Below are 25796 nucleotides of genomic sequence, written 5' to 3'. Positions count from 1 at the left end.
CTATTCTATGAGGCAAGTACTACTGATATCAAAACCAGAAAGATTTTCCCCTCTAAGATCAGGAACAAGACTATGATATCATCTTATCACTTCTATTCAACAGTGTCCTAGAGGTTCTAGCCAGGTCAATCAGACAAGAAAAAAGAAATAAAAGGCATAAAATTGTAAAGGAAAAATTGGAGATTATTTGCAGATGACATGATATTGTATACAGAAAATGCTAAGTTACACACACACACACACACACACACACACACAAACTGCTAGAATCAAGGTAGCAAAATATAAGATCAATATACAAAAATGAACTCTATCTCTATACACTAGCAATGAAGAATCCAAAAATGAAATTAAGAAAATAATTTCATTTACAATAGCATCAAAAAGAATAAAATACTTAGGGGTGCCTGGGTGGCTCAGTTGGTTAAGCATCTGACTTCGGCTCAGGTCATGATCTCACGGTTCATGAGTTTGAGGCTGGCATCGAGTGAGCTCAAGCCCACTTCAGGTGAGTTTGAGCCCCGCTTTGGGCTCCGTGCTGACAGCATGGAGCCTGCGTGGAATTCTCTCTCTCTCCCTCCCTCTGCCCCTCGCTCACCTGCGCCCTCTCTAACTAAAATACAATACAACGCAATACAATACAATAACTTAGGAAAAATACAAATAGAAAAAATTACTTTCAGGGGCGCCTGGGTGGCGCAGTCGGTTAAGCGTCGACTTCAGCCAGGTCACGATCTCGCGGTCCGTGAGTTCGAGCCCCGCGTCAGGCTCTGGGCTGATGGCTCAGAGCCTGGAGCCTGTTTCCGATTCTGTGTCTCCCTCTCTCTGCCCCTCCCCCGTTCATGCTCTGTCTCTCTCTGTCCCAAAAATAAATAAACGTTGAAAAAAAAAAATAAAATAAAATAAAAAAAAAAAAAAGAAAAAATTACTTTCAGGGGTGCCTGGGTGGCTCGGTCGGTTGAGCATCCGACCTCAGCTCGGGTCACGATCTCGCAGTCTGTGGGTTCGAGCCCCGCGTCTGGATCTGTGCTGACAGCTCAGAGCCTGGAGCCTGCTTCGGATTCTGTCTCTCCCTCTCTCTCTGCCCCTCCCCCACTCATGCTCTGTCTCTCTCTCTCTGTCAAAAATAAACATTAAAAAAAAATTTTTTAAAGAAAAAAGTACTTTCAGGTGCACTCACGTTATACTGTTTGTCACAAGAAGCAAGCTTTAAACCGTTAATTAACACTGTGTGACCAAATAACAGTGCTTGAGGATTAACCTAGAAATGCACAAATATGATGTAAACACCAAATTTTTAAAATTGTATCCTTTTCAAGAATTCTATTAAATATTAAATGCTATTAAAGGGCACCTGGATGGCTCAGTCAGTTAGGTGTCCAACTTTGGCTCAGGTCACGGTCTCAAGTTTCATGAGTTTGAGTCCCGTATAGGGCTCAGGCTGACAGTGCGGAGCCTGATTGAGATTCTCTTTCTGCCCCTCCCCCACTCACTCTGTCTCTCTCAAAATGAATTAACTTAAAAATTAAAAAAAAAAAACAAAACAAAAACTTTTGTGCTTTAAAGGGCATGAACAAAGAAAGTGAAAACAACCCACAGAAATGAGAGGAAACATTTGCAAATCATATCTGATAAGGAATTTGTATCCACAGTATACAAAAAACTGTTACAACTCAATAATAAAAGAACAACCCAATTTGAGAATGGGCAAAACATTTACATAGACATTCTCCAAAGAAGATATACAAATAGCCAAAAACATTAAAAGATGCTCACCATCATCAGTCATTATGAAAAGGCAAATCAAAACACGAGATATCACTTCACACTCACCAAGATGGCTATAACCAAAAAGGTAAGTAAGAAATATTGGTGAGGATGTGGAAAAATTGGAATCATACACTGCTGGCAGAAATGTAAAATGTGTAGCCACTTTGGAAAACAATCTGGCAGTTTCTCAAACACAGAGTTATCACATGGCCCAGCAAACCCACTCACACGTATATACTCAAGAGAACTGAAAACACATGTCCACACAAAAATTCTGTACATGAATGTTAAAACACCATTATTCATAACAGTCAAATAGACAATCCAAATGTCCACCAACTGATGAATAGATAAATAAATGTGGTCCATCCATCCATACAATGGAATACTATTCAGCCATAAAAGGAATGAAGTACTGACACATGCTACAACACAAATGAACCTTGAAAATATTATGCTAAGTGAGAGTAGCCAAACACAAAAGACTATATATTGTATGACTGAATTTAGATGAAATGTCCAAAACAAGCAAATCCAGAGACAGAAAGTAGATTAATAGTTGCCTAGGAGGGAGGAGGGAGGTATGGAGAATATCTGCTATCTCTTTGGGGGTGATTAAAATGTTCTAAAATTAAATAGTGACAATGGTTCTACAACTTCGTGAAAATATTAAAAAAAACACTGAACTGCACACTTTAAATTTAGGGTAAATTGTCTGGCATGTAAGTTACATCTCATTTTTTTAAATCAAAAAGAAATGTCTATACAAAGACTTATACACAAATGCTACAGCAGCTTTATTTTTAATAGCCCCAAACTAGAACAACTCAAATGTCCATCAACAGGTGAGTGGATAAACAAACTGGTATATTTACACAATCAATCATTATTTGGCAACTACTGATACTTGCAACATGGATGAATCTCAAAATAATCATCCTGAATGCAAGATGTCAAACTTCCATGTCCCAGTGAGCACATACTCCATATTTCCATTTATGTAACATTCTAAAAGATACAAACTAGGGGTGCCTGGGTGGCTCAATCAGTTGGGTGTCCAACTCGATTTCCTGATTTCAGCTCAGGTCATGATCCCAGGGTTGTGGGATCAAGAGCCAAGTCAGACTCCATGCGTGGCATGGAGCCTGCTTGGAATTGTCTCTCTCCCTCTGCCCCTCTCCCCCACTTGGCACACGTGCTCTCTCTCTCTCTCTCAAATTTAAAAAATTTTGAAAATTAAAAAAAATAAAAGATACAAACTAATTTATAGTGATAAAAAGCAGATCAGTGGTTGCTGATGAAGGGGGTGGGAGCCAGGCAGTGGGGCAGGAGGAAGTGATCACAAAGGGGCAGAAGGAAACATTGAGGGGTGATGGAAATGTTTATTTTCTTGACTATGGTGTGGTTTCCCGGGTACATGCATGAGTCAGAACTAAAATTTTACATTTTAAATATATGTGGTTAATTGTAAGTCAATAATATTTCAATAAACTGTTGTAAAAATAAAACAAAAGCACTATTAATTCAAGTATTTAAATTGCTGGAGTTTTATACGTCAGATAATAATTTTTTGTTGTTGTTTTATTTACTTTGAGAGACAGCACGCACAGAGAGGGAGAAAGAGAATTCCAAGCAAGTTCTGCACTGTCATCATGGAGCCTCACATGGAGCTCAAACTCACAAACTGTGAGATCATGACCTGAGCCGAAATCAAGAGTTGGAAGCTCAACCGACAGAGCCATCCAAGCACCAATAATTATTTTTTTAATTTCTTTTATTTTTAAGTAATCTCTACAAACAACATATATTGGGCTTGAACTCACAACACTCAGATCAAGGGCTGCATACTCTACCAACTGAACCAGCAAGGCACCCCAATAATTTTTTTTTTTTTTTTTTATTTAAGTAGACTCTACCCTCAACATGGGGCTCAAACTCATGACCCCAAGATCAACAGTGGCATGTTCCAAAACAAAAACAAAACTGGGGCGCCGGGGTGGCTCGTTGGTTAAGCATTTGACTCTTGATCTCAGTGTCGAATTTAAACCCCATGTTGGGCTTCATGCAGGGTGTGAAGCCTACTTGAAAAAAACAAAACAAAACAAAACAAAAACAACAAAAAAGAGTAGCATGCTCTAGCAGCTGTCTCAGTCTATACAGCATGTGACTCTTGATCTTGGGGTCATGAGTTCCAGTCCCAGGTTGGGTATAGAGATTACTTAACAAATTAAAAACAAACAAACAAAACAACAACAAACAAACAAAACCAAAGGAGTCCCCCAGGAATTGATGCTGAAACCTATCCCAAGTAACATTTTTAGAAATTACCTAGAAAAAAACATCTAGTGAAATCTTCCCTGTTGGCAGATAAATCTACAACAGTAGCTAGAAGTATGGTGGTACAAAGTTATGTGTTAAGAAATGTGGAAAATAGCTTCCATGTAGACAAAAATAAGGTAATGCAGTAATGGAAAAATAGTCCAAACTATAATTATCAGAAGATGAGCTCCAAAGCTACCTGTTACAATATAAGAAAAGGATTTCAGAGTCTCTGGTCTTATCCTGAACACAGCTACCAAAAAAAAAAAAAAAAAAAAAAAAAAAAAAAGGCAGCAAAATGCTGGCTGTTATTCTGAAAGCTTTGGAAACACAGAACACATTATCCTGCCCTTGTACAAACCGAAGTGTATCTGTACCCAGAATAGAATGTGCAGTTGTGGTCATCACTGCACAAAAAAGGTAAAACAGAGAAAGCATATAAAGGTATCCAAAAAGACCAAAGGACAGAGGAGCTTCTGTATGCTTACAGGTTTTTTATATAATATAAATAGATAGACAACACTTTTCTTTTAAAATTTTTTAAACATTTATTTATTTTTGAGAGAGACAGAGATCGAGCAAGCAGAGGAGGGGCACAGAGAGAGGGAGACACAGAATCTGAAGCAGGCTTCAGACCCTCATGCGGGGCTAGAACTCACAAACCATGAGATCATGACCTGAGCCGAAGCCGGATGCTCAACTCAGGAGCCACCAACTTGAGCCAAAGTCAAATGCTTAACCAACTCAATTAAAGTGCCCCAACAGACAACACTTTAATATTAAAAAAAGGGGGTGTGACAGGGTAAACACAGATTCACACCAAATCCTAGAAATTATAAAGCAGTTATAAGTCTAAAGAAACAATAAAGTGTATTAAATTATTTTGTAAGTCCAAATTTTAAAATCAGAAAGACAGAAGTTGGGGTGCCTGGGTGGCTCAGTTGGTTAAGCATTTGACTTTGGCTCAAGTCATGACTTCAGAGTTTGTGAGCTCAAAATCCGCATCAGGCTCTGCAATGACAGTGTGAAACCTGCCTGGGATTCTTTCTCTCTTTCTGCCCCTACCCCCATTCACATGCACAGTCTCTCTCTCTTTCAAAATAAATATGCCCCCCCCCCAAAAAAAAGGCAAAAAAGGTAAAGAGGAAGGCTTTGTATTTGGGGTGTTTTTTTTTTTTTTACTTCATTGCAAAAATTTCTTTTATTTTTTAATTTTATTTTTTTAATTTTATATATATATATATATATATATATATATATATATATATATATATGTATATTTAATTTACATCCAAATTAGGTAGCATACAGTGCAACAATGATTTCAGGAATAGATTCCTTAGTGCCCCTTACCCATTTAGCCCATCCCCCCACCCACAACCCCTCCAGCAACCCTTAGTTTGTTCTCCATATTTATGAGTCTCTTCTGTTTTGTCCACCTCCTTGTTTTTATATTATTTTTCCCTTCCCTTGTGTTCATCTGTTTTGTCTCTTAAAGTCCTCATATGAGTGAAATCATGATTTGTGTCTTTCTCTAATTTCACTTAGCATAATACCCTCCAGTTCCATCCACGTAGTTGCAAATGGCAAGATTTCATGCTTTTTGATTGCTAAGTAATACTCCATTGTGTGCATATATATATATATATATATATATATATATATACACACCACATCTTCTTTATCCATTCATCCATCAATGGACATTTGGGCTCTTTCCATACTTTGGCTATTGTTGATAGTGCATCCAGAAACATGGGGGTGCATGTGTCCCTTTGAAACAGCACACCTCTATCGCCTGGATAAATGCCTAGTAGTGCAATTGCAGGGTCGTAGGGTAGTTCTATTTTTAGTTCTTTGAGGAACCTCCATGCTGTTTTCCAGAGTGGCTGCACCAGCTTGCATTCGCAAAAAAGAGGAAGGTTTTGAATACTAGTACCAGTAGGCTTACCTGTGTGACCAAGGACATAATAATTTCTTCCAACCTCACTTTTCCCATCTATAAATAACAACTAATTTGAAGGACTGCTGTGAGGAGGAATGTGCACAATGCCTGGCACATAGTTTGTATACACTTACTACCCAGCAGCTATTTGCTTTTATTAGGACCAATAAAAAAGTAATAGTTTACTATGCAATCAAGCATATAAAGTAATAAAACTCATTACTCAGATGGGGTGGACAGGATATAAGAAAAAGTAATTCAGATAGTCTAGATAAATGCATAGGTAACATTTCCATAAGAAATTTCTAAAATAGGGGTGCCTGGGTGGCTCAGTTGGTTAAGCATCCAGCTTCGGCTCAGATCACGATCTTGTAGTTCATGGGTTCAAGCCCTGCAGTGGGCTCTGTGCTGACAGCTCAGAGCCTGGAGCCTGCTTCAGATTGTGTGTCTCCCTCTCTCTGCCACTCCCCTGCTCGCACTTTGTCTCTCTCTCTCAAAAATAAACAAATGTTAAAAAAAAAATTTAAATAAACTTCTAAGAGAAATTATGAATTTGGGGCAACATAGTCCTAAATTTTGAAGCTGACATTTTCATCCCTTTCCCACAAGCAGAATTCAAGGTTAGATAGATGATGTACCCAACTAAATATGCCATTTCCTAATTTGTAACAACAACTGTTAACATTTATGGAGCATTGGATTAAGTAATGATGTCATTTAATCCTTCTAATACTCTTTGAGATATGCTCTATATTTTACAGAAAAATTAGACAGGTCTCCATTTTACACATGACAAAACTGAGGCTGAATCACTGCCCAAGACGGCATACAGAACCAGTAGGTGAAGGAGCCTACAACTGAACTCAGATGGACTGACTCCAGAATCTTCACTCACAACCATACAACTATTCTGTCTCCTACTCTGCAAGAAATGTTGGGTGTTGGATATATAAGAATGAGGTGAATGGTGGAGTGCACAGGAAATCTTAAAAAATGATGCCTGATGAGGCCAACTCAGCCGAGATCACTGCCAGCAAGATATTTAAATTTAGGATGGCCAAAAACATGAACGCTGAAACAAAAAAAACTGATTAACATGGATGTGGCAAACCTATGGAAAAAGGCAAGCCTAAATATCCCTAAACTATGGTCTTAGCTATGGTAAACAAAATGCACAGAAAGAGGAAGATACGCCAAAATGCTAACTGGTAAGATCACAGATGAGTCTTATTCTGTGCTTCATACTTTTGAATTTGGCAATTCTTTAAAATTTTTTTACAAAGAGCACTCATTCTTTTCGTAATTGGAAAAAGGCAGAAATAAAAATAAATCTGACAAAACTTTCACTCTTTATTCACTTCTGATTGTGTAATTTATTGCAATGAGCATGTATTACTTTTGTAATTTCAAAGAGATCTTAAAAAGAAATAAATCTAGGATATTAGAAAAGAGAAATAAATTACATGCAAATGCTAAAGCAAAAAAACAAAAAGTCAGGAGAGGATGTGATATAAGTGTAAGCAAATTAGAAGCTGCAGTTTGTTGGAAAGAACTCTAGATATGCATCAAAAGACTTGGGTTCATACCAATATACACATCAACATGAATGAATCTCAAAAACTATATTGAACAAGGGTGCCTGGGTGGCTCAGTCAGTTAAGCGTCGGACTTTGGCTCAAGTCCAGATCTCATGGTTCTTGAGTTCAAGCCCTGCATTGGGCTCCTCACTGACTGTGCAGCTCGAACCCTCTCAATCTCTCTCTCTCTCTCCTTCCCTCCCACCCTCCCTCCCCCCTCCCTCTGCCCCCCTCAAAATAAATATAGACTTGTAAAAAAAAAAAAAAAAACCCTTTATATTGAACAGAAGAATTCAGACACAAGAGTGCACATGCTATGAGTCAAGAACAGGCAAAATTAATTTGTAAGAATAGAAATCAAAACAGTGGTTGCCTCTAAGACAGTAGGGACTGACTGAAAGGATATGTGGTTATGGAAATGTTCTATCTCTTGGTTACACATGTGTTTACATTTGTCAAAATGCATCTAATTACACACTTGGATTTCTGTCCATTTCACAGTATGTAAACTACACCATTAAAAAACTCTCATTAAGGGGCACCTGGATGGCTTAGTCAGTTGAGCGTCCAACTTGTTGTTGTTGTTGTTTATTTATTTTGAGAGAGAGAATAAGCACAAGTGGAGGTAGGGCAGAGAGGGAGAGAGAGGGAGAGAGAGAATCCCAACGTGGGGCTCTATCTCACCAACCACGAGAGCATGACCTGAGCTGCTATCAAGAGTCTGACACTTAACCAATTGAGCCACCCAGGCGCCCCAAGTGTCCAACTCATGCTTTCAGCTTGGGTCATGATCCCAAGGTCATGGGATTGAGATGGCATTGGGCAATGCTCTGAGCATGGAGCCTGCGTAAGAGTCTCTCTCTCCCTCTGCCCCTTCCTCACTCGCATGTACACACATGCATACTCTCTCTCTCAAAATAAATAAAAATGAAAAAAAATCTCATTAAAAAGTAAAGGACAAGGGGCTGGGAGGATAGGCAAAATGGGTGAAGGGGAGTGGGAGGTATAGGCATCTAGTTACAGAATGATAAGTCATGGGGATGAAAGGTACAACATAAGGAAGATAGTAAATGGTATTGCAATAGCCCTGTTACAATGACAGAAGGTAAACTATACTTGTGGTGAGCACAGAATTGTCAAATCACTATGTTGTACAACTGAAACCAATGTTAACATTGTGTGTCAACTATACTTCAAATAGATGGGGCTGGGATAAAGGGTAGAGTACAATGAGGGGGCAGGGAGGAGACAGTGTTCAATCTCAAATCTGCTATTTATTAGTTGAGTGACTTTAAGTTACTCTTCTGAACTTGTTTACCTGTAAAATGTAGCTATTAACATAATATAACTTATCTCAAGTGCTGGGAAGTGACTATAATGGAAAATATCAAAGTGGGAATACTGTGCTTTGCAAATTATTCATTGCAAATGAATGCTGAAGGAGTTTTAAAAGTAATGAAGGGGGCATGGGGCACTTGGGTGGCTCAGGAAGTTGAGCTTCGGATCTCATGGTTCGTGAGTTCGAGCCCCACACTGAGCTCTGTGCTCACTGTGCAGACTCTGCTTGGGAATCTCTCTCCTTCTCTTTCTCCTTCCGCCTCCCCCCCCAAAAATAAATAAATAAACTTTTAAAAAAAGTAAAGAAGGGGGCAAATACGTTTCTACAGAGAAGGGGTCTTATACTTCTTATAATTCCACAGATGACCTTGGTATCAGGAATACTGTTCTTTAGATACTATCAGTATTCTACAAAGGGAAATGTACTTACAGTTCTTAATTTGTGAATGAAAAGGAACATCTATGTGCATGACCTAAGGCCTCCTTCTACACAGTTAAACACAATTTCTCAAGATGTGATTTGAGAAAGCTTTTTAGACTGAGTACTTGCTAGAACAATGGCATAATCAGGGGAGACAAAGGTCTCAATTTTGAATACTTGAAAGTAAAAGGATTGTTCTTGTTATTTTACTATGTCAACTACAAAGTTTAAGGGTCACCATAAGCCACATCATATTTATGTGTGTACATATGTATGTGTGCATATACATACACATATTTACCTAAACTGGAACTAAGCTGAACCACTGCTACTTTTCAAAGGGGCTTCTATATTCTAAAAATAAGAGACTTACTTCTGTTCAACTGGAATTAATCTTACAACTAAGAGAGTATGCCTCAGACTCCCATATTTTACCAGAAAAGAAAAGCAGCTTGAAAAGTAATATCACAGGCTAAGTTTAATAGCCTCTCCCATCAATTTCAAACTATTTTTCTTTATTAGTGTGTAATCATAAAGAGCACATTTTTCTGAGATATTTCTATATCTGAACGTTATTTCCTCTGCAAGCATTCAACAATTCTTGTTTCTATTCTTCTCTTTCCTAATTCAATTCTGTTTGGTTTCTAAGTTAAGAAGTGTGTTTCATTTGCATAAATGGTAACTATTCTGAGATACCATTCATAACTATACATTTGAATTCTCCAGAGTACCATTCACAACTTCAAATGGAACAGGAAAAAACACTCATTCAACATCACTTTAATGGTGACTAAGACACGAATGATTATAATGTTATATTGTAGAGGGTTGGCCAAAGGAGAGTGAAGTCCCCAAATGTTACTACTGACTTGTAATCACTTTATGAATGCCCCAAGGGACCAAGAACCATTGCCTTGACCAATCTAGCTATTACAAAAAATACTGAGCTTAGAAAAACACATCCATTAGTTAAACATGTTTTTTTAGAGTTATAAAGTAACTATGCAGGGACATCAAAAGATATCTTAGCCATAAAGCTCAAAAAGTATCAAAGAAGAATCCTAAACAAGTCCTGGAAAGTCCTCTATAAAACCAATGCTGATTTTTCTTTAGGTATTAAACTTTTCAGCTATGAGCTTTTCTGAGAAAGTCTTTTACGCAAGGTGGTAATATTCTAATAGTTCTTTACTCCATCTTATCAGTGGTAGAAACTAAATTTACATAAATCTGCATAAATAATGCAGCTATCTGTACTGCTCTAATATATTTAAACCAAATAAAATAAAATGAACAGAAAAAAAAATGAGGCTATTTTAAGGTTGTCACCTGGTTTCCCTGATTTTTCTTTCTTATCCAAAAGTCATAGACAAGAGACTGTGTAACTAGAAAAAATGAATAAAAGGAGAGTGTACACCTCTCAGAACATCTATATTTACTTCTCTCTATGATTCCACCACTTCTACCCTTGATATAGTAGTTCTCAACAGGGGCAATTGTGCCCCTCAGGAGACATTTCACAATATCTGGAGATATTTTTGGTTATCAGAGCTAGTGAGAAGAGGGTGCTAATGGGTAGTGAGGAAAGACCAGGGATGCTGCTAAACATCCCACAAAGCACAGGACAGCCCTCCAAAATGACAGAATTATCCAGCCCAAAATGTCAACAGTACCCAAGGCTGAGAAACCCTACCCTAAGGCCTAAGAAAGACCTACCTCTCAGAAGACATTCAATAAATAAATATTTGCTGATCTGAACTGAAAAGACTATGAATTGGAAGAAAGTGAAGCTACAAGAATGAAATAGAAGACAGAGGCCACGGTTTAAGCATTATTAGCATCTACCACGCCTTTACTGCGTATTGGGCATCAGTCTAATAAAAATGAACAATTCAGGGGCGCCTGGATGGCTCACTCAGTTAAGTGTCTGACTTCGGCTCAGGTCATGATCTCACGGTTCGTGGGTTCGAGCCCCACATCGGGCTCTGTGCTGACAGCTCAGAGCTTGGAGCCTGCTTGGGATTCTCTCTCTCTCAAATAAACATTAAGAAAAAAAAAAAAAAATTCAGTCCTGTTCTTAAGGAGCTCATGGATAGGCAGGGAGAAGAGTTTTGTAATTTGTCTAATATCAGACTTGACAATCTGATAAATGTTTTGACAAAGGAGAAAACATATAAAGGAGTCACTCAATTTTTCCTGGGAAGGCTTCATGGAAGAGATGACATCTTAGCTCAGTTCAGAAGGAAGAGTAGGAAGTATCTTATTTCACAGCATATAAGCCTCTTTCCAAAAAAGTGCCATTCATTTCTTCATTCAACAAAAAAGCTATCGAACACTAATTATGTTCCATACATTGTGTTATGTGTTGGAGACCCAGTCAAATTACAACCTTTCATTTTTTTCTCTTGGCATCCCTGGTGCCCAGCAGCCCACCTCCCTTACCCAAACCCCAAACAATTATTGCATTTTCTACCTGTCTTCAGTTTAGCAACTGTCATCTTAATCAATCATACTCAGTAAGGCCACTACCCAAGAAATAAACAAAACTTTCAGTTGCCCGTATCCCATCCTGCCTAAGTCACAAAATCAGGGTGGTGATGTGGCAGAGTAACTAGCAATGAACTGACTATGGGTCCAGATCTGCCAACTGTGTCAGTTTCTTGGAAAGCGATTTTACTTTATGAAAAAATCTGGGTCCTCTTCCACCCCATCCAATGCATGCTAGGAGCCCCAGCAAAGTAACCAACATAAATTTATTGAGCACCTACAATGTACTGAAGTCAATGGTTCTCAACCTTGGTTGTGTTCCGACATCAGAGCTCCCAACCCAGATATGAATATGTTTTAATGGTAAATTCTAATGCAAAACAAGTTTGATGCACTACAGAATACAAAAGAAGTACAAGACACAGTTCCTGTCTTGAAGAGCTTATCCACAATCACAACAGAGTAATTTAGAATAGGATATTAGTCCACCAGTTGTAATCCTTTTATAATACTAGCAGTGCTTATGAAATAGAAAAAACTGGGGTAGTCAGGAAAAGAACTGCTCCTACTGCCTAGTCCAGTCATACACCGAATCTACCTGCAACTCCTGATACACTGTTCTGCACCCGTTCACTCTCCCAGACAGTGAAAGTACCATTCTCAGGAACTATGGAGAGACCCCAAGTAGAAAGATGAATGAGGACCACAAAACAGCAGGCTACGGGATATCCTGATGGCCAGATTCTCTCAAAATTTTTTAAGTAGGCTTCATGCCCAGAGCAGAGCCCAAACACAGGGCCCAAACTCATGACGCTGAGATCAAGACCTGAGCTGAGATCAGGAGTGGGATGCTAAACTAACTGAGCCACCCACGCGCCCCATGGAGCTTCTTTTAAAGAGAAGAAATAATTCTTTAACCTCCAACAACACCAGTCCACCTCACTTTATAGCTGAAGCACCCAGAAGAGTAAAGAACAGAGTTTTTATAATTTGTTCCTAGAGGTCCTTGGCCATTTAAAGAAATCATCCAAATTCATAAGGCTGGTAAATTCAAATTTCTCATATAGCACATGCTTAAAATAAAAATATTCTAAATTTTTAAAAATATTCTACATTAAAAATATATTTTAGTAAACTCCTTACCAGGATGTTCAAATTGTGGAAGCTTCAAAAATAAAAAATAAGAAATACTGTTAAGTAAACTCTACTCCCAAAGTAGGGCTTGAACTCACACCCCCAAGAGTCACATACTCTCCACTGAGGCAGCCGGACTCCCGAAAAAATAAAAAATTTTCTGTCAGTAGAGTATATGACTCTTGATTTTGAAGTCATGAATTCAAGCCCTGTGTTGGATGCAGAACTTACTTAAAAAAAAAAAAAAAAAATTTTTTTCTTAACCTAAATCCTACTCAGCATCCTACCCAGCATGATAACCTCATATTAAAGACTATCCTGAAGAGAGCATGAACTTTACATTCTGCAAATATGAATATAAATATCCTCACTTGATTAGTCTTTCTCTGAATTACAAAGAAAAAAGGTACGAGTCTCTCTTTTTTTTAAAGTTTATTTATTTTGAGAAAGAGAGAGAATGCACATGCAGGGGAGAGGCAGAGAGAGAATCCCAAGCAGGCACCACACTGCCAGTGCAGAACCCAACCTGGGGCTCAAACTCACCAAACTGTGAGATCATGACCTGAGCCGAAATCTAGTTGGGACGCTCAACCAACTGAGCCACCCAGGTGCCCCAAAGGTACAATTCTCTTAACTGCTACACAAAAACTAATGAGCACAACACCCTATAGATTACGCTTCAAGTTCGGCTCAGGTCATGATCTCAGGGTTGTGACATTGAGCCCATCATCGGGCTCTGAGTTGGGCATGAAGCCTGCTTAAGATTCTTTCTCTCCCTCTGTTTTGTGCTCTCTCTCTCTCAAAAAAAAAAAAAAAAAAAAAAAAAAGAGGGTTAGGGTGTCATTCAAACATCTAAACCAGGGATCAATGAGGGTATTAAAAGGTAAATCTTGGTACTTAAGGAAAAATGTACATTGGCATATATTAAGTAGAATAAGAATATTACATGAAAAAAGCATAGAAACAAAAATTGTCTTCCATGTAGTACTGTTTTTAGGACCCATGGCTTTGAAATTAGTTTGGTTTACAATACTTTTCCTTGTAATTATCCTCCTCATCTTATAAATTTTATCCATACAGGTCCACAATCCCTTAACTTCAATTCCAAAATCTAAAAGGCTGTAAAAACAAGTTTGTCATTATCCATTTGGTGGTAAAATCTGACATGAAATGACATGAACCTATTTATACTATTTACTTATACCAGTACATTTCACTACAGAAATGGTAATGTGTTTGATTACAAAGTACTGCCCCAGACCTCTCTGGGATGTTACATAACACACAGTACATGTACCATATTCCTTTTCTAAAATCCCCAAAATTCTAAATTAAAAAAAAATCTGGCCCCAAGAATTTTTTTCAAGTGTATTGATTTGAGAGAGAGAGAGAGAGAGAGAGAGAGAGAGAGAGAGAGAGAAAGAACATGCAAGCAGGGAAGGGACAGAGACAGAGGGAGAGAGAATCCCAAGCAGACTCCACTGTCAGGAGAGCCCTAAGCGGTGAGATCATGACCTGAGCCAAAATCAAGAGTAGGACACCTAGCCAAATGAGCTATCAGGCACCCCCAGGAACTTTTTTTTGGCCCCAAGATACTATGGACTGACATGCTAATTTAGGACTAAGTCTTACACAGAACATATAACTAATACAGAAAATGAAGGTAGATCTTCACGTACAATAAATTCACTGCCTTAACAACACCTATTCACACATACACAATCCTGTAAAACAAAGCATTAAAAATACTTTCAACAAACGTCAAAACTTGAACACACCATTACGTGTTTTATCAAGTGGTGGTGATATTTACATCATCCAGTATCTACTTCAATTCTTCTTAGACTGAAATTAAACTGCAATTAGTAATTAAGTTGGGTAAAAGAATCATCCACTGATAACGTACTCAGTAAAATGTTCTGATTTTTAAGAAATTTATCTCAGAGGGTTTCAGATTTAAAATTATTTCATTCTAGAATACAATTTCTCAACTTTGAACAAATTACAATTGACTTTTTTCTGTGAGAGCAGCTCCTTGGGCAGGGACAGCAACAGGAACAGCTCTTAAGGATATCTGAACTGGAAGAAGAGTTTCACAGTTCTTTCCTTCCTTCCTCCTTCAGTTGCTGCTTTTCTGGTTTTAGAATTTCAAACAAAGAAATACATATTGGCTCCACTGCTAAGAAACGCCCTCCTTCTCAGCAACTTCCTCTTCCAATTTTCTTCCCTACCATTGACACAGAGAACAATACACACTGCCGGTCCTACCATTTTGATTAACCAAGAGCTGAAGCATGGAAAAATTAAGGGCTACAATTAATAGTATCTAACTACCAGTCTCTCACTCCAGGTCCACAGTCTTCACTCACCTAGAAGTTATCTAACAGAGAACACACAGAAAGGAAGGAACATTATGTTTCACGAGAGGCGGGCTACTGAAACTTTCATTCCAGGAATCCAAAGAAATTTGAACAAACAGGAAATTTCTCTTATCCCAAGAAAATTTAGCCTTCTTAGCTAAAAAGGAGAAAAAATTACCTGGCTGGCACTACCCTGAACCAAGAATCAAGTCTATACACCAACAGTTGGTGAACTTCTACAGGCCACCCAGTCAGGATTCAAACTGAGTTCTTTGGGGTTCTGAAACACTTCAAAACGACTTTTACCATTTAGAAATTGAGTTTAGAAACTCACAGACTGAAGAAAGGGAATGTACTTATAATTAGCCATCCAGGGATCAAGACCCAGCCTGTCTCCAAGCCAGAAGTCAATTGAAGTGTCTGGGACCAGACCCCTCCCCCTATTTGTGACAGAGCAAGCTTCTTTTTAAGTGGACAATGACTTCCCCCTTGCCCAGCGATTCTCAAAGACAACACCTTATGGTTGATAAGCTCTGTACCTTACCGCATGACCTTGGACAAGTTACTTAATTCCTCCGAAACTTAGTTTCCTATGTGTAAACTCTCAACAGTGGCTGTAAAAATTAAATAACATAAGCCTAAACAAGGGCTGGCACATAGTAGGAGCGCCATACATGCTCTCTGCCCTACTCCTAACCCTCCTGAATTCTTTTGGGCCTAAATTTCAATCATTGCCCCAAGAGGTTCCAAGGATGCCTTCCTCTCCTCTGATGCTATGGAACACCAGTGTGTAAAATTGCACCATCTCTGAGGCTCTAGGATCCTGGAGCACCAAGACAGCCGGACTCCACCTTATCATCGTGTGGGGTCCATCCAGAGACTTCGTGGAAGAGCCCCTTCAGTCAACTCTCCTCTCTACCGTGCAGAACCATCCCGTGCGTGCGCGCGCGCGCACACACACACACACACACACACACACTCTCTCTCTCTCTCTCTCTCTCTCTCCTCTCTTCAACTTAGGCCAGGGGTCTCAAAGAGCGCCTCGATTCTTTCATAGCCCGAAGATGGAAACCGAAGCTCCGCCCGGGGAAGAACTTGCCCAAGATATCAGACATCTGAGATCCAACTCATGTACAACTGCCTGCAAAGCCTTCGTTTTACAAATAGGTAAACTGAGGCCCAGAGAAGAAAGTGACTTGCCCAAGGTGACACAGCGAGTCGGTGGCAGCGCCAGATCAGGCTGGGGGCACTTTCTCAGCCTCACAGACTCCCGGGCCCCTCAAAGTCTCCGAGGGGATCTCCAGGACGCCTCCTCCCTGGGGAGGGGACTGAAGAGGAAGACGCTACCCGCGCTGACCGCTCGCCCGGCCACTGCCGGTCCGCGGCAAGAGGCACGCCATCCACTCCCTCAGGACCCTGCGAGGCTCGGGGCAGGGAGGTGGGGGGAGGGTGGCGGCCCGGCCCGGCGCCTCACGGCGGGGCCCGCCCGCGGGGACTTGTTGCTCACCTGGTCTCGCGCGGCCGCCCTCAGCGACAGAGGGCCCGGCCAGCCGCCCTTCTCCGCGCGGGGTCCGTTCCCGCTGGCCGACTCCCGGGACGCCACACAGCCAGACCCCCCTCAGCGCGCTACGCCCCCAGCCGCGCTCGCCCGGCCCGCGTCCGCCATTACGCGATTCCCCGCCCTGGGACGCAGCCCCACCCCGCCAACGGCCCTGATTGGCTCTCTGCCCCACCCTGCTGGGGCTTCCGGGCATTCCATTGGCCTGAGTGGAGTGCCAGTTAAATAGATACGCAAAAGACGTACTCAAGGGTACCTTCTGGGGAGCTCCACCCGAGCTACTTCCGCAATCGGAGTAAACAGCGGGGGAGCAAACCAAGTGGAGTAGGGGTGGAGATTAAACTGAATCAACTCCTAAATTCGGGGTAGGAAAACCCCACTTAAGAAAGTGTAGAAACTCGTACAAAGTGTATTGAAAGAGGAGTTCTTCTTGTTAGAGTTCAAAGAACCAGGATTTTTGGTGGAAAGAAGGGGACAAACCCATGAACTTTCAGAGGACACCCCTCAAACTGCAGATAGTTTTGTCCCTTCCCTCCGGCTCTCAGGCCCCACCGAAAGTAGGAAGGGGAGAGTGAGTCATAGGCTCCAGCCGGCTGCTAAAAGGTCCTTCCGGGGCGAGGCCTGGCGTCTTGGGACGGGCAGGTGGTTCTGAAAGGCCGGGGTCAGGTGAGCGGGACCCTGGCTCGGCCGCCGACTCATTCTGCGACCTCAGACAACTCCCTGAACTTATCTGGGCCTCAGTTTGTCCTTCTGCAAAATAGAAACAGTCATGTCTGCCTCATGTCTTGGCGTTTGTTGAGGCTACATTCCTGAGTTGGGTATATGTGCGCCTTGTTGATTGTAAAAGGCTGCAGCTGGATAGCAATGTGACAAATTCACATGTTAGCGAAGATCTCTCATTCAGTTCTCTAGAGTAACTCTGTCAGGCAGATACTGTCCTCTGTCCTCGTTCTGCAGAAGAGAAAACCAAGAACTCCATGACTTACCCAGGGTCGCCCCCCGGGGAATTTGAAACAACCCTGGGACTCAAATCTGTATCTTTTGTCTTCCATTTCTGCACTTCTCCTTCCAGGCCTGCTGTCCCCTGAGAAAGCCTTACTTCCACCAACCCGTTAGCATAAGAGAGAGTGTCATGAGGGTGACAGGCCAGCCCCCCATCTCTCTGGTCACCATAGGCCCCAGCTGTTTCTAGGGTCCTAGGAATCAGGAGGTGAGTAGGGGATGGCAGGTGGGTCAGCAACCCAGACAGAATCCCAGACAAGGACACAGAGGGGCAATGACACCATTGTGGGCCCTCAGCAGGGCAGCTTCCACGCCAAGACTTAAATGCAGGTCTCTCTGCTCTCAGAACAGGGCTCTTTTCATTGCAGGATTGTTTTTCCCAGAAGAGCTGCCTTGGCTGCAATTCCTAGTCCTTTTCCCTCTCTGGAAAGGAAGGAAGCCAAGATGGGAGAGGGAGGGGAAGCAGCCTAAGACTTTAGAAGGGCAGAGACCACCAAGTGCGTGCGTGGTGCTGACAGAGCCTCAGTGCTGCTGAGTCAGTGACCTCCAGGCGCAAATTGGGACTTGTGGTCTGACAACCAATGACTATTTTCTGACACCCAATGACTATTTAAATCGTGACTGTGGCCATTGGTTGCTGAGAGGCAGCAGGTGCTGTACAGAAGTCAATGGTTTGGGGGCAGCCTGACCTGAGATTGAATCCAAGATCTAGCACTTTCTAGCTCGCTGAGCCTCATCTATGTCTTCTCTAAAATGGGGACAACAGACATCACTGCTAAAAAAAAAAAAAAAAATTATATAAATATATCCACATCACAGTTAAAAATATAAATAAATAAATAGGGACAACAGGGCCGTTGTGAGGATTCAATGAGTTAATTGTGGAATTAATGAGTCATGTGTGTAAAGTACCTGTCTATTCATTCATGGATTCATCTATTCAATAAAAAATTATTAAGCACCGGGGCTCCTGGCTGGCTCAGTAGGTAGAGTTTGCGACTCTTGATCTCTGGGTCAGTGAGTTCAAGCCCCATGTTGGACGTAGAGCTTACTTAAAATTACTAAGCACCGGGGCGCCTGGGTGGCTCAGTCGGTTAAGCGGCCAACTTCGGCTCAAGTCATGATCTCGCGGTCCGTGGGTTCAAGCCCCGCGTCGGGCTCTGTGCTGACAGCTCAGAGCCTGGAGCCTGTTTCAGATTCTGTGTCTCCCTCTTTCTCTGACCCTCCCCTGTTCATGCTCTCTCTCTCTCTCTCTCTCTCTCTCTCAGAAATAAATAAATGTTAAAAAAAAATTACTAAGCACCAACCATGTATAGGCAGCCTACCAGTGATGCAGCTACAATGGTGGGCAAAACAGACAGAGCCTCATGGAGCTTAGACTTTAGTGAGGAAGTGAGTAAGTCATTAAATGACCAGACGAATCAAAATACAGTTAGAAACTGTGATAAGGAACAAGAAGGCAAAGTACAATGTGCTGATGAGGTAAATGTTGGGATGGGGTGGGGACAGAGGAGACTTTCTGAAGAGGTGATATCTCAGGTGAATTGATGAATGGGGGTTAACTAGGCAGCAGGTGGTTGGAAGAAGTGTTGCAGGCCAAGAGAAAGGGTGTGGAGGGCATCTAGGCCAATTGGGATAGGTGGCAACGGGGGAGGAGGGCAGAGTTCATGCAGGGTCCCGAACAAATGAAGTGTTACAGGGGAGAGAACCTGGCTTTGAAAGTGAGGCTGTTTTCCAAGGGTCTCTGTACTTTTCTGGTAGTCCCTGAATGCAAGCTTTGAGGCCAACCCACCTGGGTTTGAATCCTGGCTCTGCCATCTCACCTCGGGCTGTGTGACCTTGACCGGTCACCACACCTCTCTGTGTCTCATCTACTTTTCTAAGAAAGGGGGATAATAATAAAGGGTCAACAGGTAAGGGTGAGGATTCAATATGGAAATGTATATAGAGTGTTGTGGCATAGGGGCGCCTGGCTTGGCTCAGTTGGTTAAGCATCTGACTTCAGCTCTGATCATGATCTCACAGTTCATGGGTTCAAGCCCCCACATCGGGCTCTGCGCTGACAGCTCAGATTCCGGAGCCTGCTTCAGATTCTGTCTCTCCCTCTCTCTCTCTGCCCCTACCCCTGCTCTGTCTCTCAAAAATAATAAATAAAATTAAAAATTAAAAAAAAATAAAAAGGGCACCAGGGTGGCTCAGTTGGTTAAGTGTCCAACTCTTGGTTTCACTCAGGTCATGATCTCACAGTTCATGAGTTCGAGCCCCACATCAGGCTTCATGCTGTCAGTGTGGAGCCTGCTTGGGATTCTCTCTCTCTCTCTCTCTCTCTCTCTCTCTCTCTCTCTCTCTCTGGCTCTCCCCCTGCTTGTACTCTCTCTCTCTGAAAATAAATATATAAAAACTTTAAAAAAAATCAAAATAAAGTGTTGTGGCATATAGAAGGTACTCCATAAAAGGTGCCTGTTCTTCCCCAGAATGGAAGGAGATGAGCCTGAGGCATCAGATCCAGCAGATAAGTTTGGGAGAGAGCTGATACAAGTGTCTATACACTGGGCCAGTTCTCATCTGACCTTAACTGTTTTGGAAGACTTTGAAGCCAGGCAAGCCCGGGTCAAATCATGGCTGTACCACTTCCTAGCAGTGTGACCTTGAGCAAGAGACTTCACCTCTCTGAGCCTCAGTTTCCCGATCCGTAAAACTGAGGTAACTGTTTTCATTTCCCAAAGCTGTGAAAGTTAAATGAAATAATAAATGCAAAGCATTTAGCACAGTGATTAGCACATAGTAAGCCGCTTGAATGTTAACTTTAATAGTATCGTTGACTTTAACAGTAACTTTATTAGTCATTTAATAGTAATTGTTGTTGTCGATATCAGCGTTACTACCTGCACTAGGTAAGATTCTGGAGCTTTGCTTAAGGTTGTCTGGCGACAGGAGGCATAGTTTCTCCTTATAGGCAATGGACGTAGACAAGTTGCTTTCCGAGGGCATGGTGCTGAGCACTTTAATAGTAATATTAATAAGTGCTAACATTGCACATACCATTTACTATGTGTCAAACATGTGCTAAGTGGTATACACGCATTAACTCATAAATCCTCATAGTAGTCCTATGAGTGAGGTCCTGTTATTACCATCATTTTACAAATGAGATAAAGGAAGTGTGGAGACGTTAAATGACTTGCCCAAGGCCACCCAGTCAGGAAGCAGCACAGCTGGCATTTGAACCCAGCCTCTGAGAGGGCTTAACTGCTCTTGAGGAGCAAGCTCTCCCTTTTCCACCGAGAAGTTAGAGTTATCACCCGGAGGGATGAAATTACTCACTGCCGGTAACCAAGTCCCCAGGTTGTGAAGGCCAAACCCGTGCCTTTCCCACCAGTTCTGAAAAGTAACCCCTGCCTGTTTGTTCCCTGCCCCCTGAGGCAGATAAGAGCAGGGAGTGGACCCTCTTACTCTGCAAGGGAAAGCAACGAGACATTTAGAGTCACTAGAACTGGATCTGAGTCCCAACTTTGCCACTTCATGGCTCTGCAGTCTTGGCCAAGTCACATCCCGTGTCTGAGTCTCAGTTTCCTTATCTACGAAGTAGGGATGGTCGCAGCTCTGCTACAGGGCTGTTGTGAGGAGCAGAAAAAATAAGGCCTGCATAAACTATGAAGTGCTGTCAGCACAGGAGTGCCTCTCCTTGTTGTTGCTATGGGGATGGAAGCACCCTGGGGAGCCGAAACCAGTATAGCAGGCGAAATTGCCATCTCTGGAGATAGTCCTGGGTTTGAGTCCCAGATCTGCCTTTTATGCCCCGTGTGATCTTGAGCAAGTTATAAAACCTGGCTGAGCCTCAGTTTTCTCATCTATACAATGGAGTGAATAATACTGATTTCGTAGAGCTGGATAGAAAACACATTGAGGGAATGCATAAAAAGCCATGAATCAATTGCTGGAACAGAGCCGACAGAGCACAGTGTCTTAAGGGATTCCAGGGGGGAGAAATAAAGCACAGGGACCATGAAGAATCACAGTGACCCCTTCTCACCACCCCTGTTTGAAGGGAAGAGAGTGGAGAGTACTGTGTTTAGAGCCCAGGACAGTCTCCAGCTGCTACCCTACCTCTAGCATCCTCAGCTCTCGCTGGGGCCATCTCTCTCTCTCTCTCTCTCTCTCTCTTCCTCTCTCTCTCTCTCTCCCTCCCTCTCTTCAAACAAGTTCCTCTCCACTGAGCAATCCCAGGGGGCCCCCGAACCTCGGTTCCAGCCAAGCTAGCAGGCTTTCCCCGCCTCCACATCCTTAATCCACAGCCTTTGCATTTGCCATTCCTTCCACCTGGAATGCTCTCTCCTCCTGGAGTGCCTGCGATGGGGAAAGGGGGGTGCTGGAGGGAAAGGATCTGGAATGATGCTCCCCTACCTCCTCACTCCCCTCCCCTACATCTCCCACGCTGCATGCCTGACCTCCCCCCTCCCAGCGTGGGGGATGAGGCAGCACCGGGAGGGGGAGGAAAAGGAGGAGGACTCAGTGAAGGGCCCTCTGTGGGGTTTTTCACCTGCTCAGAAGAGGCAGACGGAAATGAAAGCTCTAGAAAAACGCCTGCCGCTCTGCTCCGGAGGCCCCAGCTCAGTGAAGCCTCCCTGCCTTCCCACTGTGCCATCTTCTCTTCCTCCCCCTCCTCCTGCAGGCAGGTGCCACAGTCAAGGAACACGGGTGGGCGGCAGGCCAGAGAGACCTGGGTTCAAATCCCATTCCTGTCACTTACCCAGTGAATGGCCTCAGCCAGAACCTTTGGCCCCCACACACCTCCCTTCTTTGTGAAAGGACACAACAACCCTGCCTCTCAGGCTGCTGTGAGGGCTAAGTAGAGGTGCCAGGTGAAAGTGCCTGGCACATCCGAGGTGCTCAGCAATGGAGATTACAGGTGACCGCAAACCCCCAAATGTCCATGTATGCCCGGCACAGCCCTCAGCACCTTGCGTGTATTAGCCCATTTTGTTCCTTTTGACAGATGAGGAAACTGAGGCACAGAGAGATAATATAACTTGTCCAAGGTCACACGGCCAGTAAGAGGCAGAGCTTAATCCCCGTTCCTACCCACCACACTACGGTGTGCTCAGTACTGGTTGTCGGGATTATCGTCGCCGTAATTTGTTTTTATCTGCACGGACTCGATGCCCTCAGTGAGTACATGTTATTCCTCTCCTCCCACATTCGAGATCTTGCCTGAATTTTCCCTCCTTTGTGACATCTTCCAGTCTGTTCGTTTAAAGAGCATACATTGCCCTGTCCTCTGGCCAGGCCGATGCAGGGCACTAAGGACCACTGATCAATCCACCTAGTCTCTGTTTCTGCGTGGCTCCCCCCCACCCCCACCCCGATGAGGGAGAAAATACATACGTGGGCCGCCTGGGTGGTTCAGTCAGTTAAGCAGCCGCCCCTGGATTTCGGCTCAGGTCATGATCTCAGGGTTCATGAGTTCGAGCCCCCACGTAGGGCTCTGTGTCCACAGCATGGAGCCTGCTTTGGATCCTCTGCCTCCCTCTCTCTGCCACGCCCCCACTCCCCTACTCATGTGCACACACTCTCTCTCTCTCTCTCAAAAATAAATGGCAAAAAACATTTAACTTAGAAAGTACATAAAAAGTGCAATAAAAGAGGAAGACGCCAATTGCAACAGGAGGCGTGACCTCCGAAAAGCCTACGCTCAACCTAACACGTTTGAGGGATTGGGGCAGGTTTATAGAAGAGAGGTCATTTGAGTGGGGTCTTGCAGGGTGAGTAGGAGTTCCTCAGACAGGGTTATAAAGTAAGAATATAGAATATGACATGTAATGCAGACCCTGCAAAGGGGATTGAATAAATAAAGGCTAGAGAGTAACATATCTGGGGTCAGTTCTATGCCAGGCCCCGTACTATATGCTACAGGAATAGAGGTGGAAAGATATTAACTGGGCGCTCAAGATGCTTACAGACTTGGTGCTGGGGAGGAGAGAAAGCAAGTAAAGCAAAAATACCCATATTCGAGAAAAATCCAGAGGGGCTTTGAGACTACCAAAAAAAAAAAAAAAAAAAAAAAGACCTAAACCTGTGGAGGGATCAATGAAGGCTTCCTGGTGGGGGAGCTGATGTCTAGGCTGAGCCTTAAAGAGCAGAGCCAAATTATATCACCTACCTCCACAGCAGCCCGTATATGAACGCAACACAAAAACAATGCAAACTATAAAATGAAGAGTAAGGAGCCCCAGTAAAGTTCTAATTTTTCTCATGAGTGCGATTCAAATGTGTTTTTTAAATTATCAAACATCAGGGGTGCCTGGGTGGCGCAGTCGGTTAAGCGTCCGACTTCAGCCAGGTCACGATCTCGCGGTCCGTGAGTTCGAGCCCCGCGTCAGGCTCTGGGCTGATGGCTCGGAGCCTGGAGGCTGTTTCCGATTCTGTGTCTGCCTCTCTCTCTGCCCCTCCCCCGTTCATGCTCTGTCTCTCTCTGTCCCAAAAATAAATAAACGTTGAAAAAAAATTTTTTTTAAATTATCAAACATCAGATTCGTTTTGTAAAATAAGATTTTAAAAAATAGTATTTGTAGTGCCCCTGCTCTGCTGGGGCCCCAAACACACGTTGGCTCTGCTCATTGGGTAATCTGACAGGGTGGCAGGCCAGAGGGAGTCATCCAGGTGAGAGGTGGAGAAGGGTGTGGAAGGCGGAGGGAATTTCACATGCAAAGGCCCAGAGGCAAGAGAAAAGATGGCACTTTGGGGAAAAAGGAGATCCTTTGATGAGAGCTGGCAAGGGGGAAGAAGTGCTGTGGAGGCACGGAAGGGTTTTAACTGCGATGTGCCATAATCAACTGTCCCTTTTGTGAGATCGCTCTGAATATTTCCAGAGACCTATTTATGCTCTGAATCCATTCATTCAAGAGACACCGTGTACCTACTATGTTTCAAGCACTGACCCAGGTGCTGGAGCTGCAACAGATCATTAAGTGTTCTGCAGACAGAACAAGACGTGGCAGGGACATTACGTGCCACCCCCACAGTGGGATCTGGATGGATAAAGGCTCGCAGTGTGGAAGTGTGTGACCTTCACAGAAAGGGCCAAGCCCTGTGCCGGACAGAAAAGGACTAACTGGGATGGAAGATGGCGTTCAGGGCACTTGCCGTGAAGAGGCCAGTGATTCATGAGACAGAAGAAAGGGGTGAAAGCAAGAGCGGAAGCAATGGGCCAGGGGTGAAAAATCCTGATCTCGTAGCCTCCTGAGAAGGTGGGCAAGTGGGCAGCGGGGTGGCAGCCCCAGCCTACCCCGTCGGCCCCCCACGCTCTCCTAAGTCCTGCTGAACCCCGCAGCCTGTCTCCTCGAGGCTCCAGAAGTGAGACGGAACCCTGGAGGAGAACAGAGGCGGGTGAGGAGGGGGTGGGCAGGAGACAAGCCCAGGCCCCTGCCCAGCAGGGCCTTCCTTCCTAAGGGCTGGAGCCAACCCAGCTGAGGAGCCAGAGGTTACAGGGAAGGATTAAGGAGTTGGTTGCTTTTTTACCCAAGCTGTGGCTGCATTTCTCTCTCTTTCTTCGTCCTCTTCTTCTTCTTCTTCTTCTTCTTTTTTTTTTTTTTTTTAAAAGAAAAATGTTCCTGTACACGCACCCGGAGGCTTTTGCAGGAGGCGGCTGTTGGAGAACCGGGAAAACAAGCCAAGAAACAAGAGAGAGGAAGAAGACCACGCCTCGCCTGGCAGATTCCTAATGGCCCAGGAGACCTGAGGCTTTACTGTGGGAGGCCAGTGGGGGCTGGCTCGGGTGGGAGGGAAGGGCAGGCCGAAGGACAGCCACTTGCTGGTCGGTGACCTTGGGCGGGATGCTGCCTGCTTGCTTCCCTCTGGTGAGAATGGGGAGGAGGGGGGCAGGGGCAGG

General features: G+C 43.3%; 1 protein-coding gene across 1 annotated transcript in view; it reads right to left on the bottom strand.

The window, feature by feature from the left end:
- WASF2 (WASP family member 2) overlaps positions 1 to 17026 on the bottom strand; it is a 72869-nt gene extending 55843 nt beyond the window's left edge. The window contains exon 1 of the mRNA XM_047085725.1: positions 16856 to 17026. The gene's annotated coding sequence lies outside the window, so the exon portion shown is untranslated. The remainder of the gene's footprint in view (positions 1 to 16855) is intronic.
- Between the last annotated feature and the right edge of the window lie 8770 nt (positions 17027 to 25796).

This window comes from Lynx rufus, unplaced genomic scaffold (genome assembly GCF_022079265.1).
Source record: "Lynx rufus isolate CCGP_SWC_20201006 ecotype Redwood Valley unplaced genomic scaffold, mLynRuf1.p SCAF_2, whole genome shotgun sequence".
Classification (NCBI taxonomy): domain Eukaryota; kingdom Metazoa; phylum Chordata; class Mammalia; order Carnivora; family Felidae; genus Lynx; species Lynx rufus.
The sequence above is the reverse complement of the archived record's forward strand: the minus strand, read 5'-3'. Positions and strand labels throughout refer to the sequence as shown.